This window comes from Sciurus carolinensis, chromosome 2 (assembly GCF_902686445.1).
Source record: "Sciurus carolinensis chromosome 2, mSciCar1.2, whole genome shotgun sequence".
NCBI lineage: Eukaryota > Metazoa > Chordata > Mammalia > Rodentia > Sciuridae > Sciurus > Sciurus carolinensis.
Genome location: NC_062214.1, coordinates 122,372,708 through 122,392,025, shown reverse-complemented (window position 1 = coordinate 122,392,025; position 19,318 = coordinate 122,372,708).

Below are 19,318 nucleotides of genomic sequence, written 5' to 3'. Positions count from 1 at the left end.
ATCCATTTATAAGCAAATGACACAATTTCATTCTTCTTAGGCTGAGTAAAACTCCACTGTGTATATATATCATATTTCCTTTATCCATTTGTCTATTGGCTGGTTCCATAACTTAGCTATTGTGAATTGTGCTGCTCTAAACATTGGTATGCATGTATTCCTATAGTATGCTGATTTTAGGGGTTTTTTGGGATAAATATCAAGGAGTGGGATAACTGTGTTGTATGGTGGTTCCATTTCCAGCCTTTTGAGAAATCTCCATACTATTTACAAAATGGTTGTACTGATTTTCAGTTCTACCAACAATATATAAGTGTACCTTACCCCACATCCTATCTAGCATTCATTATTATTTGTTTTCTTAATGCTTGCCATTCTAATTGGAGTGAGATGAAATCTTAGTGTAATTTCAATTTGCATTTCCCTGATTACTAAGAATGTTGGACAGTTTTTCATATATTTGTTGGCCATTTTTATGCCCTCATTTGAGAAATGTCTGTTTAAATTATTTGCCCACTGACTGGGTTATTTGTTTTTCTGGTGTTACATTTTTGGAGTTCTTTATATATTCTGAATATTAATTCCTTGTTGGAAGAGTAATTGGTAAAGATTTTCTCCCATTCTGTAGGTTCTTTCTTAACTCTCTTCTTTCCTTTGATATGCAGAAGTCTTTTAATTTGATGCCATTGCACTTACTGATTCTTGATTTTATTTCTACAGCTTTATGAGTCCTAAGTCAATGCTTGTGCCAGTATGTTGAAGTGTCAGACAGTATGTTTTAGGTGCAGTATTTCTAGTCTAATTTCTAGACTCCTTTTGAAATTCAGGGTGAGAGATAGGAATCTAGTTTTATTCTTCTACATATGTATGCCCAACATCATTTGTTAAAAAGTAGGCTGTCTTTTCTCTAATGTATGTTTTTGGCACATTTGTTGAGTATCAAATGATTGTATCTATGTGGATTTGTCTCTGCATCTTCTATTCCATTTATCTTCATTTCTGTTTTTATGCCAATACAATGCTGTTTTTGTTACTATAGTTATGTAGTATAATTTGAGATTGGATGTTGTGATGCCTCCAAACATTGCTTTTATTGCTGAAAATTGCTTTAGCTATTCCAGGTATTTTATTCTTCCATAAGATTTTTAGGATTTTTTTCTAGTTCTATGAAGAATGTCATTGGTATTTTGATAGGGATTGCATTGAATCTGTAGATCATTTTTGGTAATACAGCCATTTTGACAATTCTAAGAGCATGTTGGTCTTTCCATTTTCTAAGGTATTTCAATTTCTTTCTTCATTGTTCTGTGATTTTTATTATACAGGTATTGTGCCTCTTCAGTTGGATTTACTCCCCTGTAATGTGCGTGTGTATGTGTGTGTGGCTATTATGAATGAAATTGTTTCTATGGCTTCTTTCTCAGCAGATTCATTATTAGAATATAGGAAAGCTATTGATTTTGTATGTGATATTGTATCTTGATTTTTTTTTTAATCAGTTTAGACATCTTCTGGTAGAATTTTTGGAATCTTTTAAATAGGATCATGCCTTCAGCAAATAGAGATAATTTGCCTTCATTTCTTTTTTGTATCACTTTGATTTCCTTTTCTTGCCTAATTGCTCTGGCTAGAGTTTCAAGTACTATGTTGAATAGGAATGGTGACAGTGGACACCCTTAACAAGATCTTTTGATCCAAAAGGCTAAGTTTCTGAGGTGGATATTCAGAAAGAAGATACCTAGTAAGTATAAAAATTACTAGGTATTTTCATAGATAAGGTACGATCAGTATAAGTAACCAGTATAATAGTGTTGGACTACACCAAGATGTCTGTGATAATCAGAATTTTTAATACAGTGTTTGTCTATCAGAACACATGTGGAATCTTGAATTCAGTTTCTGGTGTCAATTTTGAGGTCTCTAGTCATATAAGAGTGATCAGGAACTTGTGGGGTTAAAAATTATCTTGAGCAGTGGCTGAAAGCAGCTAGGGAGGAGGGGGTAGTAAGCATTAGAGACAGCAGAAATGTTGTGGTTTAATTATGAGGTGTTCCCTAAAAGCTCATATGTGAGACAGTGCAAGAACATTTAGAGGTGAAAGGATGGGGTTATGAGACCCTTAATCTAATCATGCATTAATCTCCTGAGAGGGATTAACTGGGTGGTTATTGGGCAGGTAGGGTATAGTAGAGGAGGTGAGTCATTGAGGATATGCCTTTGGGATATATATTTTGTCCTTTTTGAGGAGAGCTCTCTCTCTCTGCTTCCTGATGCCATTTCCTGAGCCACTTTCCTCTGCCACACTCCACCATAATGCCCTGTCTTTATCTTGGATCCTGAGGAATGGAGTCAACCACTTATGGACTGACATCTCTACCACAGTGAGCCCTGAAATAAACTTTTCCTCCTCTAATTGTTCTTATGAGAACTTTTGGTCACAGCAGCAAAAAAGCTATGACTAAAACAGGAATTGATAGAAGTAGGGTTCTTGCTGAGACAAACCTGACTATGTGGTTCAGAGACTTTTGGAGCTTCTTGGAATTTGGAGAGGAATTTTAGAAAGTTTAGCAATGCAAGCTGGAAAACCTTTAGAATGTTGTTAAGTGGACCTTAATGGCTAATTCCGGTAGGAACTCAGAAGACCAGAATGCTGATAGTACTGTGCACAGTAAAGACTGGGTTCAAGAGGTTTTAGAGAAGGAGGACTCTACTGGGAATCGGACTAGAGGCCATTCATGTTAATGTTCTGGCTAAGAAGTTGTTTACATTTTGCCTGTGTCTTGAGACTTTACTGAGGCTTAATTTAAAACTGATGGACTTCTTATTAATCTAGCAGAAGAAATTTGTAGACAGCATAGTGTTCAGGGGGTGGCATAGATATTGCTGGTGGTTTTTATCTAAGTTTTTTGTGATAATCAGGAGCAGAAAGCAAAGCAGAAAGATTTGAAAAACTTGCAGTTTGTCTAGAAAACTGAGTAAAAACTGAGGTTACGGAAGATTGGATTGTTAAAAACAATACAACCAGTAAAGAAACACTAAATGCTTTAACCAGAGACAATAGGAAGGATGGCTTGAGGGCTTCTCAGGAATTGGCAAGACCACACCCATCTCAGATTCGAGAGTATAAAAGTAAAAATTCCTTTGAAAAGAGATCATTGGGGTGCCCTGCCTGCAGGAAGTGGGTGGTAGGAAGTTGTCTCATCATGCTCAGCCACCCAGGTATTCAGAGGCTGCTGCAAACTTGGTCCCTGGAGGCTTGGCTATTGCTCGAGATTTTGGCAGATCTTAGCATCAACCTTGTGGTGCTGATTCTACCGGAATGCAAGATGCTGAAGTTAAGGGGTCATGGAGGCTTACACCGAATTTTCAAAGGAAGGCCTGGGAGGCCAGGCAAAGTGCAGCAGTGTTGGAATTCCTTTGGGCTGCCCCTGAGGGCAGTGCATGGAGATGTGAGAGGAAGCCAAAGCTTCAGTGGAGACCCTGAGACTAAGAAATGCCAGTACCATGGAGCATTTGAGGAGGAGAGCTGCAGGAATCCATCGGAGAAAAGCCAAAAGAAAGGCCATGTGGGCTGCAACCAGCAATACCATAGGGGTGGAGCTACACAAACTCTTAGGATGTCTTGTGCTCCAGGTGCTGGACACGGAACTGTAGGATTTGTTTGCCCAGCTGGATTTCCATCTTGTGTTGGTCCCATCCCTTCTTTCTGTGCCCCTGTTTCTTCACATGGAAATGTTTACTGTGTGCCTTTACATGTATGTAACTTGATTTTGATTTTTATAGGAACTCATTTTGAGAGTTCGCCTTGAGTCTCAAAGGAGACTTTGGACTTGGTATTTGGGGCAGTGTTAGAACTGTTAAGACTATGGGGACTCCTGGGACTCAGATTAAATGTATTTTGCATTGTGAGATGGGCATGAATTTTAAGGGGCCTGGGGTGGAATGTTATGGTTTACTTATGAGGTATTCTCCAAAAGCTTGTGTGAGACAATGCAAGATTATTTTAGAGGTGAAATGATTGGGTTATGAGAACCTTAACCTAACCTGACCAGTGCATTAATCCTCTGATAGGGATTAACTTGAGTGGTAACTCAAGGCAAGGTAGCAGGCAAGGTGGGTCATTGGGGGCATGCCTTTGGGATACATATTTTGTCCTTGTTGAAGGGAGTTCTCTTTGTGCTTTCTGGTGCCATGTCCTGAATCACCTTCCTCCTCTGCACCTTTCCATCATGATATTCTGGCTCACTGTCATGATGTTTTTGCCTTACTTTGGTCCCAAAGAAATGGATCAGTCAGAGATCTCTGAAATTGTGAGACCCAAAATAAATTTTTGCTCCTCTAATTATTCTTGTCAGGTCTTTAGTCAGCAGTGAAATAGCTGACTAAAATAAGACCCAGCAACTGTTTCCATTTTAACTGAATTTCTGAAGTGATTTGATATACTCATTGTAGTGCCAGAGATCAAGAAATGATCAGTAGGTACTAACCTAAGAGAAGCAGAATCTATATGTGAAAAACAGGTAAGCACGCAAAATGTGTGTATGTATTCAAGAATAATGAGAATGCCTGTGAAATATTCATCTGTTACTCATGGTAATGAGACTGTTGGACATGGAAGTTTCAATTCAATATAAGGAAGTTACTTCTAAAGCTATCAAAAACTAAACTGCTCTGCCTTAGGAGATGTGAATTCTTTTTCAAATGAAGACTGCTGGATATGTCATTGAGCATGCTGAATGAGATTCCCGTATCTGGAAGTAGTTGACTTAAAATTATTTTCAGTTCTAATATTTTATGACTTAGTGGATCTTATTTCTGTCCTTTACAACTCTATTATAACTTGTTGGTCAGACCAGTGAAGACTAGTAGAGCTGAGTTAATCTTCTAGTTAGATTGAATATATTTCCAGACTAAACTACAAAGAGACCCTTAGAATCACTTTGAATCTCTGTAAGTCAACCACTTAAACTATTTTCTCCTAAGGCCTTAGACTTTGAGTGTCTTATCTACACACTTAGAATTTTGAAGTAGAGAATTTTTTACAAGCAAAAAGAGGAGAGTTTGAACTGGATTATTCTTGTGTCCAAAGAGCCTAAATTTTCTTTAGGGTGGAGGATCGTGCTTATTTACATAAACTGTCCTGTCTTAAGAGTAAAGTGGCTCCCAGTGATACACCCTTTCCTCTTTTCATTCCTTATAAGTCCTTAGATCTGACTCTTCTTTACATTTAAAATTTGTGTGCTAACATGGAATGAATTGAGTAATAGGAGAACTCTTACTAAGGTTTTGTCAGGTTTTGACTAAGTAGCAACTTCCTGATTCCTATGGCTTACCGTTCAGTCTGATAGAAAAAGATCTTATGAATAAGCTCAGTACTGATTGGCATCTCCCCTGCTAACTATGTCAGTTCTTCCAGGAAACCCTACATATAATCCTGGGTCTGTATGCTTGGGACCTCTTTCGTCCCAAATTAAATGGCACACTTATAGAGGTCAAGGAAGAAAGCACAAGAAAAGTAAATAAAAAGTGCTTTGAACTAAGTGATAATAAAAGCATATTTAGGGAAGGTGATATCAAATCCAACATTTCTTTGATTCTTAGAAAAACTCTTCTCTGCTTGATTTTAACATGTCAAATTATAAGGTAACAGACAATTTATACATCATGAAGTTCTTGTGTCATAATTTAAATTGTAAAGTTATAAATACACAAAGGTAAGATATCTATATGCTTCTATCTATAGCATCTTAGATTTGATGAAATACAGGAATGTTATTTTGTGGCAGCTGCTCTGTATCAGGTTCCTCATTATTTTTCTTCATATTTGGTGCTCACCTTTCCATGACAGTTAATATGAATCTACCACATTATTTAAAAATAACTGCATAAGATTTCAGTTAATGAACATCATCATTTGTTTTATCCTTTCTCTTTGTTGGTCATTCATTTTTCAAAAGTTGTAATGATGCAATGCAGTGAACATTGATAATTTTTTGTATGCTTTTGGAAGCATTAGTACTAGGTAAATGTCATGAAATGAACTTGTTGATTTGGTAGACATGCTAATTTGTATTTCATAAAAGATGTATCAGTTTATACATCTATCAACTGTTATATAAGAGTGCCTATTCATGAACTGAGATGGTTTTTATATCTGTTAAGCAATATCATTCTTTGTTGTTTCAAATTTGCATTGCTTTATTTCTGACTTTTTTAAAAATAAAACACTTGTTTGATACTTAATAAATTTTATGTGAAATGTAAAAGAGGGTATCTGAGACAGAAAATTGTATTAAAAATTTGTGTAATGTTTAGGAAATGATGTAGCACTTTGTACATTTTGTATAGCACATTTTGAATTATAATTACTTCATTATATGAGTTGAAGTCTTTTGTCCCCACAGATAATTGAGGTAAAATTAAAGTACAATAAAATGCACATATCTGAAGTGTGCAATTTGATCAGTTTTGACATGTATGTAACCAATACAATCAATATAAAAAACATTTGTACTACATTTTTTAAAAATTTGAAATCATGCAGACTGTTTCTTGCATGATTTATTACATTAGAAATCAATCACCTTAAGGTATATAGAACCCTACCCCCACATGTCAACTATTTCCAAATTAAATGGCACACTTATAGAGGTCAAGGAAGAAAGCACAAGAAAAGTAAATAAAAAGTGCTTTGAACTAAGTGATAATAAAAACTTAAAATATCAGGATTTCTGTGATGAAATAGTACTCAGATGAACATTTATAACTTAAAGTACTTTTATCAGAAAGAAACTAGGAAAATAAATTATTTTCAGATTATGTAGTAGGAGGGAAAAATAAGAGCAGAAATATATGAAATAGAGAAGAAATAATACATCTAAAATTTGATAAAAGAATAAACAAGGCTAATCAAGAAAAAAGCGAGAACACAAAATTAATCTCGATGGAAAGGGAGCTATCAAAATAACCCTATAGGTGCTAAAAATATAGGAAGGTAATATTACAATTGTATGCCAACATATGTGATAGCTTACATAACATGGTTTATATTAGAGAAGGATCCATGTGCTGCTGAGAAGAAAGTGTATTTAATAATTGATGGATGAATTATTCTATATTATGTCCATTAAGTCTAAATTATCAATTATATTTTTTACTTCTATAGCTTCTTTATTTAGTTTTTGTTTGGAGGATCTATCGAGTGGTGACAGAGGCATGTTAAAGTTACCCAGTATTACTGTGTTGAGCTCTATTTGAGTCTTGAAATTGAGAAGTGTTTGTTTGTTGTATGTAGATGCTCCATTATTTGGGCCACAAATATTTACAATTGTTATGTCTTATTGATGTGTAATTCCCGTAAGCAGTATGAAATGACCCTCTTTTTTCCTTCTGATTAACTTTGCCTTAAAGTCCATTTTGTCTGATAAGAGGATAGAAACACCTCCTTATTTATGCAATCCATGTGAGTGATAGTTTTTTTCCCATCCTTTCACCTTCTGTCTGGATATCTTTGCCTATAAGGTGAGTCTCTTGGAGACAGCATATTGTTGGGTCTTGTTTTCTAATCCAGTCTTCCAGTCTGTACCCTTTGATTGATTGATGAGTTTAGGCCATTAATGTTCAAGGTAATTATTGAGATGTGATTTGTTTTCCCGGTCATTTGGGTTTATTTCTGACTTTTAACTTGACTTAGTTTCTCTTTTGATTAACTATTCCGTTAGTGTAGTTTTTTTTTTTTTTTTTTTCATTTTATCTTCATGGACTATTTTGCTGAGAATGTTCTATAGTGCAGACTTTCTAGTTATTTAACTTTGGTTTATCATGGAAGGTTTTCATTTCATCTTCAAATCTGAAGCTTAGTTTTTCCGGATATATAATTCTTGGTTAGCATCCATTTTCTTTTGGAGCTTGGTATATATTATTCCAGGACCTGCTAGCTTTGAGGATCTGGATGAGAAATTAGCCGAGATCTGAATTGGTTTCCCCCTGTATGTAACTGATATTTTTCTCTCACAGCCTTTAAAATTCTTATGAATATGTTGTATGTTAGGCATTTTCATTATAATATACCTTGGTGTGTCTGTTGTAATTTTGTACATTTTGGGATCCTATAAGCCTCTTGTATTTGATTTTCCATTTCATTCTTTAGGTTTGGGAAATTTTCTGATATTATTTCATTGAAAAGATTGTTTATTGCCTTGGTTTGTAACTCCACTCTTCATCTGATAAATCTTAATTTGGTCTTTTCATGTTATTCCATAGTTCTTGGAAGTTTGGTTCATGGTTTCATAACATCTTCTGTGGTCAACTCTATTTTCAAGATTATTCATTTTGTCTTCATTGTCTGAGGTTCTGTCTTCTAAGTGGTCTAGTCTGTTGGTGATGCTTTCTATTGAATTTTTAATTTGGTTTATTTTTTTCTCATTTTGAGGATTTCTGCTTGGTTTTTGTTTCTTTGTTTTTTCAGAATCTCAGCCTCTTTATTGAAGTGATCTTTTACTTCCTGTATTTTCTCTCTGATTCCATTTCTTATACTAGCCTTTACTTCACAGATCAGTTTAACTATATACATTCTAAACTCCTCTGACATTTCTTCCATTGTGGTGTTGATGGATTCTGTTATTGAAGTATCTTGGTTTGTTTGGGGCACTTTGTTCCCTTGCTTTTTCATTTTGTTTGTGTGTCTACCTATCTAACAGTATGGATCTGAGGCAGTAGAGTTTCTACCCTGTGGACCTACAGTGTCCCTGAAGGTTTCCAGTACCTCACTGTTTAGGGGGAGACAAATAATAACAACCAGTGAAAACAATACACAGCATTAAACCAAATAGTTTCTACTATGACATCTACAATGTTAATAATCACAATAAACAGAAATGATATGATCAGTTATTACCTACAATAAGAACACCAAGTTTGCAAAAGGGTTAATAATTTCAAATGGTGGACAGGGAGAGAACAGAAGTGATATAGGATATGATGATTATGAGGGGAGGGAAGAAGAAGTAAAAAATTAAAGGAAGAGTGAAAGAACAGTAGAGCTTGGCTATTAGAAGAAAAGTGAGAATCAAGGAAAACGGGTAGGAGAAAATATGTATATAAAGTAAAAATTTTAAAAATTAAAAATATAAATAAAAGAATATAAAACAAAATTAAAATATACTAATCAAACATTCTAGTTCACAAAAAAACTAATCCATGAAAAATAACTTGCTTCAAAAATGCTAGAAATGAGAAAAAAATTTGAATGTGTATAAATGTTCATATACCACTAAGATCACAATTAAACAGGAAAATTATTAAAAAAAAGATCTTGATGAAAAGTTAAAGAATTATTTCCATTGGAGTTAAAAATATTCTCTGTTTCTGTTAGCAGTTTTAGGTGGTGTGTCTGGAGCATGATGCTCTACCCTCTGGATTGTTGGAGGGAGAGATGTAATCCTATAAGCAGAATTCCTGGAGGCAGGGTTTAAGCTTAGGTGGGATCCAGGCTCTTTGCTAAATGCAAATTGGTCTGGAGATTTTAAATCAGCACACCTCCAGTGCCCAGTACTTGCTGGTGCATGCTGGGAGACTATTCCCAGGAATCTCCCCTGGGTTCCACTCCTGTGGTGGGGGACCCAATTCTTAGTCCCCTATGTCACCTTCAGACCTGTTCCCTGTTCTTTCCTCTTTGGTTCAGTCTCCAAACAATCTCTCCTACCCCTGCCTTCTGAGTTCTCAACCAGATATGTCTCTCCCAGCTGGTCCTGTAAGCAGTTGGATTGGAGGGGGAGGGGGAGAGTTGGGTGGGTTTCCACGACCAGTTGTACCCTGTGTAAACCTCTCTCCACGTTTGATTTTCTCCTGGTCACTTCCGCACACTCTGTGTCATGCAGTGTGTGTTTATTGGGCCTGTATTTCAGGCCAGACTCAGGTTTGCCAGGAATTACCTGCCCTCAGCTGCTGGCCCCCAGGCAGCGGCGCCAAAATTGTTCCTTCCCTTAGTTCTCTGCATGCCACCTAGAGAAATGGGGGCTTCTTATCCTGTGCACGGAAATTGTATAGAGGGTCTTTCAGGTTTGCTGGTCAATGTCCTTGATCTTCAAGCACTCTGTACCCAGACACGTCTTGGGCCTCCCAGAAATGTCGGTTCTTTTAATTCCCTTATCCCTCCATTCTGCTCACAAAGGGACTGCTCTGCTGGTGCTTCTGGTATAGCTGTGGCAGTGGCCATGATGCTGGGGATATCTTCCTAATGTTGCTGAAAGCTCCATCCTTGTCCCTGATGCCAATCCAATAATGAGGACACAGTTTTGAGGAAAAGGAAAAAGAAGGTTTATTGCTTTGTGAGCAAAAGAGAAACACGGGGACTCCCATCCCAGAAACTGTGATTTTGCCCATCAGTAGGAACAGGGGGCTTTTAAAGAGGTGATTCAAAGGCTATATTCCGCATGTTCTCTGTTGGAGTTGTAATTCACTTGTTAATTTGGGAGACAGTCATTTCTGAGATTTTCTGGTACATCTCCAAAGTCTGGATTACTTTGTCCTGTGGTGGGTGTGTACTCAGGGACAGATAACTCTGCCTAGGATGGGGAAGAAAAGTAATCCTGTTTCCCCTGAGATTGGGGAGGGGAAGATTAGGGAGGAGCATGAAGAAAGGAAGAAAAAGAAACTTGTCCATTTTTTAAGAGCTGCTGCTCTGTGGCAGAGCAGAAGGGTTATATTCAAAGTATAAAGTGGACGGACCACTGTTACACTTATTTTATTATATCCGACCTCCTGAGTCCCTGATCTGCTTTGAATGTCCAGTTTTAAATTCCAATAAAATTCCCCCACTTTTTTTTGTTCACCCACCTTGGTGAGAGGCTGTCTGCTTTCTTGGTTTCACTCCACAGAGCAGCCAGGAACGTGACTTTCTGTATTCCACCATCTTGAAAACTCCTCCATGAGTTGAACTTTTAAGGATGTAAATGAATCTGTCCTTGTCTCCGAGTTCTAGACATTGTCATGTGTATCTCTGAGTGTTAAACATTGCCTGATAATGCAATGTCTGGCTGGATAGATTGTGGTTTTTTGGAACAAGGGATATATGAAACTAATGTGGAGAATGTTCTTTTAGCTAGAAGAGCCTAGGGAATGGGGCTTCTACTCTGATAGTTGCCCCTTTTGTTGGGTCAGTGGACTAAAATAGGAGACTACCAAGAGAACAACTACCCTTTTAAAGGTTATTAATTGATTCCATGTAAATTTATTGAGCACTTGTATCATATACTCAACTAGCTCTGACTTTAAAGATGAGAGCCTTCAGAAAGCTCATAGCTTACAGGAGACAGATGAATAATTAAAATACCGTATCATAAGTGCTTTGAAAGTGTAATTACAGACATATCATTGTGTACCTTGGTACGTAGACCATAATGGTATGCTCAGGATGGTTTTACAAAAAAGGTAATGATTGAGCTTAATCTCAAAGGATAACTAGAAGTAATATAGAAATGAAGACAGCACATTTCAAGCAGAAAGAATCACTTGTGCAAAAATACTGAGATGTGAAAGGGAATTTCCAAATGCTAAAATGGTGACAGAATCTTGTACTAGAAAGACAAGAGGGCTGACATGAGGTAGAGATGAGCAAACCAAAACATCGAGGCTGTGGCAAAGGAGTGTTATACTGGAATTGTAGATTGCTGAGGGTTTTAAAACAATAAATTATCAAATTCACATTTGAGAAGGGTGAAGCTGTTGGCAGCTTCTGGGACATCAGAAGAACAGGTTAGCATAATGAACAAAAGTGTAAACTCTAGAGTCAGAATGCCTGGGTTCAAATTCCAGCTCTCATCAGTTATAGTTCCAGAGTAACTGTGTCTTCTCTCTGCTATGTCCTGCAAGATGTGCTGGGTGTGTGTTAGCTCATTTAATATAAGAGTCCTACAAGATAGATAGTATTGTCCTTATTTTACAGATGTGGACATTAACCAACATCTTAGGTAAATGACAAAGATTCTCTTCTTGACCAAACTGTGGCCAGGCTCCTCTGCGCTCATTTTACAATCTTGAACTATAAAGACTTGAACAAAACACTAACATACTTTCTAACAGCTCAAAGCCACATATGTCCCTAGGATTACCCTAGTTCCCCATAAAATACCTGCTAGAGAAAGCTCAGTCTGTACAAAGCATTTACTATTTGTTCTAGCCAAACCTGAAGACAGGACCAGTCTTCCAGGCTCTGTGGAGTGTAAGACATTAATTTTGATGTGTCACTTAATAGACCCAAATTATTTTCACATGCACCAACCCTCTTCCTGTTTTTTTGTACTATTTCACCTCCCTATTAAGGGCCAAAGCTCCAACCTCATTATCCTTTAAAATGCCCAGCTATCTCTGTGTAGATTGAAGTCCGGTTCATGCTGGATTCTTTTCCCTACTGCAATAGTATATTACTTATTATAATCTGTTCATGCTACTTAACTAGTGTCCTGTCTCACCTTTGACATAAATACCCACAGGGCTGGGTTTGGTTAGAGGTAGAGCGAGACTCTGGGTTTAATCCCCAGAATCATAAAACAAGAAATCCAAACTCAAAACATAATATTTAAGGCTCTGCTTCTTACTAGTTTATAAACTTGGTCAATATTCTTATTGAGTATTATTACTAAAAATGAAAAATTGGAGAAAGGAAGATCTCAGCTATATGGAGGGTAAAAAGACCAAGAAATGCTAAACTATGAAGTTCCAAATGGAAAGGAAATACATGAGATATTCAGGAGATATGGTGAACATATCTGATGGCAGACTGGGTATTGGAGTTGGTATAATCTGAGATGACATCTAGGTTCCTAGCTTGGATAACTAAATATGTGATGGTAACTACTAATATGGAAGGTAAAAGAGTTGGTTCTTGGGAATAAAGGATTATATTTTATTCTTCCTGACTACTTATGACATTGCTTTAAAGTTATTTGCCTGCCTTTTGTAGCCTGTGAACTTTTTGAAACTTCTCATCTTTGAGGTCATAGCTCCTAGCTGAGTACTTGATACAAGTGCTCAATAAATTTCCCCAGAACCAATGAATGAACTTTAAAAGAGCATTTGTGGTATTCAGATAGAAAGTTCCCATTTCCAGACAATGGTAATGACAGCCTTTTGTCAGGGTTCCATTAGCACTTCTCTTTTGTGCTTATTTAACTGTCTACATCTATGATTTATAGAGTCATGGAGTATCAACATCGAAAGTGAGCTGAGAGGCAATTTCTTCCAATAATCTATCAATTTTGTTTTTCTCAAAAGGTATGGAACTGTTTTTTCCATTATGTCATCATTCAATTAATAATGATGGAGGAAGACCATGGAAAAAGAAATAGTATTTATAAAGGATCACTTTTCTTCTTGTGGGAGTCTGCCTCTCTCTGTCATGCCAGGACATCTCCCATAATTATATCCAGGAAAGAATATTCCTTGTCTCCTCTCTCTATGACCTGTCAACCCATTGAGTATTGGGGAACGATAGTGCCTGACACTGACAGGTTTTTGGCCTTCAGTCTTTTTAGTCTTGATCCTCTATATCATAGGGTTAGTTTATTTTTTGTTTTCTTAAAGTATTTGGACAAAGATGCTATTTTTATTTTCCAAATACAAATTACGTTGTTAAGATCACTCTCCTGTAAGCAAGAATCACATTGGTTGGTTTTTCAGTGTGCTTTTAGCTCCTGGCAGATATGCATAGATCAGGTTTAACAATATACAAGGCAGCCCCAAACAGTTTCATGAGGATCTCAGTTTCTTTCCCAGGCAACTAGGGAAAGTCTTCATAGAAAATTGTACTTGTATATGTGGATGGGGGTAATGGAATGGGAAATAGGTGGGAGGATACAAGAGAAAGAAAACTGCTTTGGTTTCTATCCCACATGATAGATGGTATTGTACAATAGGAAAGAGAATTGGATTGTGGCTTTCTGCCCTGTAATTGTAACCTGCTTTTTTATTTCATTTCAGGAAGTTATTATATGTGATGGTGCAAAATTGAAAAGTTTCAAAAAAGTTTGCAGAGGAAAAAGGTTCATTTCCACCCCTAAATCCTAGTTTCCTCACTACAGTAATATTTCATTTTCTTCCAGAGATATCCTATGTATATATAATCATAGTGATAATGGCTTAAAAGTGTACAGATAATACTGCCTATGTGAACATTAACTTCTTTAAATTGTTTAAATCCCTAGATGGAAATACTAATTCATACCTGGCAAAACCAACAGAGATTTTGTGAAAATCAGTCAAGTAGTATTTGTGAACATGCTTTGAAAATCACCAGATATTTTACAGTACAGGATGCAGGGGAGAGTAGTTATGGAAGTTTGTTCAACACAAAGGACAGTAAGTCTCACGTGATGTTTGACAGAGTACTTCTGAGTTGGTGGCAAGGCTGTTGTGTTGGTGGCCCCCTGGCTAACTCTATAGGGGATAATTACTTGTCTTGGCCCTCTTCTGGTATGTTGGGGTTTCCTTCATGGCTAATCAAGAGATACCTCTTGCACCTTAATTGTCAGATGCACATTCATTTGGGATAGGAAGTGGAAGCTTGCCAGAGTGTGGGAGGCCTCTGCCACTCTCCCTTACCCCTCCCTTTTGCTCTCTCTTCCATGTTCAGGGAGTTGTACTGGAACTTAGCTGATGCAACAGTTCGAGTCATAGTCCCATGGTACTGTAGGATCCACTCACTTTTAATTGGCCATTGCTGGAACTACTTGTCTCTCCCTCACCCTGATTTTCTTCCCTAATTGGCTCTCAGGGGCCTCCAACTCCTGCAGAGTTGCTGCAGAGAGCCCCATACTGGTGTCTAGGGATCCCAGTTTCTTTTGCTACTACCCTCCTTCTTTAAGTTTCTTTTCTAATCTGTTTAAACAACTTTGTCTTTGGAGTCAGCCTGGGAGAGTAGGGTTCCCTTGGGCATTGTTTTCACAGGAACAGTGCCAAGCTCTTCTAGACCTTGCTAACTAGTGTATTCTGCCTAAACCTTTTTGTGCTTGACAGCAGAGAGACAAGAAGGAGGTTTCTGGAGGTTCTTTGGACATTTTAATGTCCAAAGTGAACTTGGTGGATGATGGGAGAAATAAGTAGATGAAAAAGCACAGCACGAGGAATGTTAGCCTTGATATTCTCTTCTATGTACTGCTTAAGGCCTTGTGGAAAACTTACCTTGTCTACATCTATTTGTCATTGCCCCAAGCAAACACTAGTTGTACAGCTTTGTATTTTTGAAATAGACTGTTTTTAAATCAGTTTTAGGTTCACAGAAAAATTCAAAGGAAAGTATAAACTTTCCATGTACCTCCTTCCCTGCCTTATGTCCAGGCTCCCCCACTATCTGTGTCCCATACAAGAATGGTGCATTTCTTATACCTGATGAACTTACATTGACATATCATCATCACCTAAAGTTCATAGTTTGCATTAGGGCTCATTGGTTTTTTTTTTTTTTTTTTTTTTTTTTTTTTTTGGTATAAGGAACTGAACCCAGGGGCACTTAACCACTGAGCCACATCCTTCTTTTTATTTGAGACAAATTCTCACTGAGTTGCTTAGGGCCTCCCTAAGTTGCTGAGGCTGGTTTGGAACTGTGATCCTCCTGAGTTGCTGGGATTATAGGCATGCACCACTGTACCCAGCAGGGCTCATTCCTTGTGCTATACATTTTGAGTTTTGACAAATGCATAGTGACAGGTATCTGCTATTACAGTATCATATCAAATAGTTATACTACTCTAAAAATCCTTTGTATTATACCTGTTTGTCCTTCCTTCCTCCTTAACCTCTGGAAACTACTGTTCTTTTTACTGCCTCTATTGTTTGGCATTTTTCAGAATATCATAAAACCACAGTCATAGAGTAATCCTTTCAGGTTAACTTCTTGGGTTGCATTTTTAAGAGACATTTATAAATGATTTCTTGTGTGCTTTTAAAGCTACAGTAGAGAATATCTCTTTAGAGCACATCCAAACACATTGTGTAACATTTTTTTGACAAGTAGATGTTACGAAGGAAACTGTCCTGGTACCTAGCTCATTGTACCTTTTTACCAATGCTTTTTGGTCAGAGTTTTATAAAAAATACAGGACATAAAACAATTGCTTAAGGGTTGAATTGTGACCTGGATGAGAAGGTAGTTGTTAGCCTACAGATGAACTTGCTGAAAAGCCTGAGTCTTGCAACAAGACCAGGAAAGATGCAGAAAACTGTCTAGGTGTAGTTTCATCAGTGCTCATGAGAACTGCATTCTAGGTAAAGCAACCAAATTATACTTTTTAATTATGTAACATATAAATGATTTGTAAATTATAAATATCTTTCAAGAGACTAGACCCTTCTGGATAGGAAATATATCTTTCTAAAATATGTCTCTAGCATGGTTCCTATTTACAGGACATAACACCAAATGAACAAACATTATTCTATTATTGATTACAATTATTTGAACATGTTTTTCTATCCTTTCTTACCTTAAATATAGGCCAGGTTCTCACATTTTTTTTTTTTTTACTATACTTTACATGTTAATATTGATAGAGAAGATAAATAAAATGGCTCCATGGTGGTTCTTATCTTTGCTCAGGGTAGGATGGCTGTAGTAGACATCAAATCAGAATCCCATCATATGAAAGCAGAAGTAGATTCAGAGTACTGGGATTTTAGGGCATGGTCCAACTGGATGGAGATAGATGCATGGTTGACAAGTTGGACAAGGACAAGACCATGCTTTCCAGGAGATACAGAATCCCAGACATTTAACTCTGCCTTGTTTTCTTTCTCTGTATTCCTCTTTACCTTGCCAAATTGTTGAATAATTGGAACAAGGAATGTACCCTTTCTTTTGTTTACTTGCCTATTGATATAGCACATTTTGTACATTGGCAAGCAAAGAAGAGACCTTCATTTCTTTACTCTTTCTTCTTAGAGTCAGTTTCTCATTTAAATCATAAATGTTGATGGACCATCTTTTCTGGTATTGGATATAGCAGCATGAGAGTTTTAAGATGAATAGAGTCATAAAGCTAAAAAGTGGTGAGCCTGGGTTTACATCCAGGTCTCTTGACACCATGTTCAGTGATTTCGATGCTATAACCAGGCTGTTTTGGAGGGTTATGTCAAAGAAAGTGAAAGCCATGTGTTTTCTTTTCTTTTCTTTTTTTAATTGTAAACAAAGGGTACAACTTGTTACTTTGGTTGTACATGAAGTAGAGGCATACCATTTGTGTAATCATACATTTACATAGGGTAATGATGTTTGATTCATTCTATTTTTCCTTCCCCCACCCCTCCCACCTCTCTTTTTCCTCTATAAATTCCCTCCTTCCTCCATTCTTGCCTCCCTCCCACCCCCCATCATGTATCATCATCCGCTTATCAGTGAGATCATTTGTCCTTTGGTTTTTTGGGATTGGCTTATTTCACTTAGCATGATATTCTCCAACTTCATCCATTTGCCTGCAAATGCTGTAATTTTATTCTTCTTTATGGCTGAGTAATATTCCATTGCGTATATATACCACAATTTCTTTATCCATTCATGAATTGAAGGGCATCTAGTTTGGTTCCACAATCTGGCTATTGTGAATTGAGCAGCTATGAACATTGATGTGGCTGCATCACTGTAGTATGCTGATTTTAAGTCCTTTGGGTATAGGCCAAGGAGTGGGATAGCTGGGTCAAATGGTGTTTCCATTCCAAATTTTCTAAGGAATCTCCACACTGCTTTCCAGAGTGGCTGCACTAATTTGCAACCCCACCAACAATGTATGAACGTACCTTTTCCCCCACATCATAACCAACATCTTTTGTTGCTTGTATTCTTGATAATCACCATTATAATTGGGGTGAGATGGAATCTTAGTGTAGTTTTGATTTGCATTTCTCTTATTACTAGAGATGTTGAACATTTTTTTCATATATCTGTTGATTGCTTGTAGATCTTCTGTGAAGTGTCTGCTCATTTCCTTAGCCCATTTGTTGATTGGGTTATTTGTATTCTTGGGGTAAAGTTTTTTGAGTTCTTTATATATTCTAGAGATTAGTGCTCTATCTAAAGTATGAATGGCAAAGATTTTGTCCCATCCTGTAGGCTCTCTCTTCACATTGCTGATAGTTTCCTTTGCTGAGAAAAAGCTTTTTAGTTTGAATCTATCCCAATTATTGATTCCTGCTTTTATTTCTTGTGCTTTGGGTGTCATGTTAAGGAAGTCTGATCCTAAGCCGACATGTTGAAGATTTGGACCAACTTTTTTTTCTATAATCTGCAGGGTCTCTGGTCTCATTCTGAGGTCCTTGATCCATTTTGAGTTGAGTTTTGTGCAGGGTAGGAGAGAGGGGTTTAGTTTCATTCTGCTGCATATGGATTTCCGGTTTTCCCAGCACCATTTGTTGAACTGGCTGTCTTTTCTCCATTGCATGGTTTTGGCACCTTTGTCTAGTATGAGAAAATTGTATTTATTTAGGTTTGTCTCTGTGTCTTCTATTCTGTACCATTGATCTACCTTTCTATTTTGGTGCCAATACCATGATGTTTTTGTTACTATTGCTTTGTAGTATAGTTGTAGTTCTGGTATTGTGATACTCTCTGTTTCACTCTTCCTGCTAAGGATTGCTTTAGCTATTCTGGGTTTCTTATTCTTCCAGATGAATTTCATAATTGCTTGCTCTATTTCTGTAAGGTATGTCATTGGAATTTTAATTGAAATTGCATTGAATCTATATAGCACTTTTGGTAATATGACCATTTTGACAATATTAATTCTGCCTATCCAAGAACATGATCTTTCCATCTTCTAAGATTTTCTTTAATTTCTTTCTTTCTTTAGTGTTCTGTAGTTCTCATTGTAGAGGTCTTTCACCTCTTTTGTGAGATTGATTCCCAAGTATTTTATTTTTTTCAAGGCTATTATGAATGGGGTAGTTTTCCTAAATTCACTTTCTGAGGATTCATTACTTACGAATAAAAAATGCATTGGATTTACGAGCATTGATCTTATATCCTGCTATGTTACTGAATCATGTATGAGTTCTAGAAGTTTTCTGGTGGAATTTTCTGGCTCCTGTAAATATATAATCATGTCATCAGCAAATAGGGATAGTTTGAGTTCTTCTTTTCCTATTCATATCCCTTTAATTTCTTTGGTCTGTCTAATTGCTCTGGCTAGAGTTTCAAGGACAATGTTGAATAGAAGTGGTGAAAAGGGGGCATCCCTTTCTTGTTCTAGTTTTTAGGGGGAATGCTTTCAGTTTTTTACCATTTAGAATGATATTGGCCTTGGGCTTACCATAGATGGCCTTTACAATGTTAAGG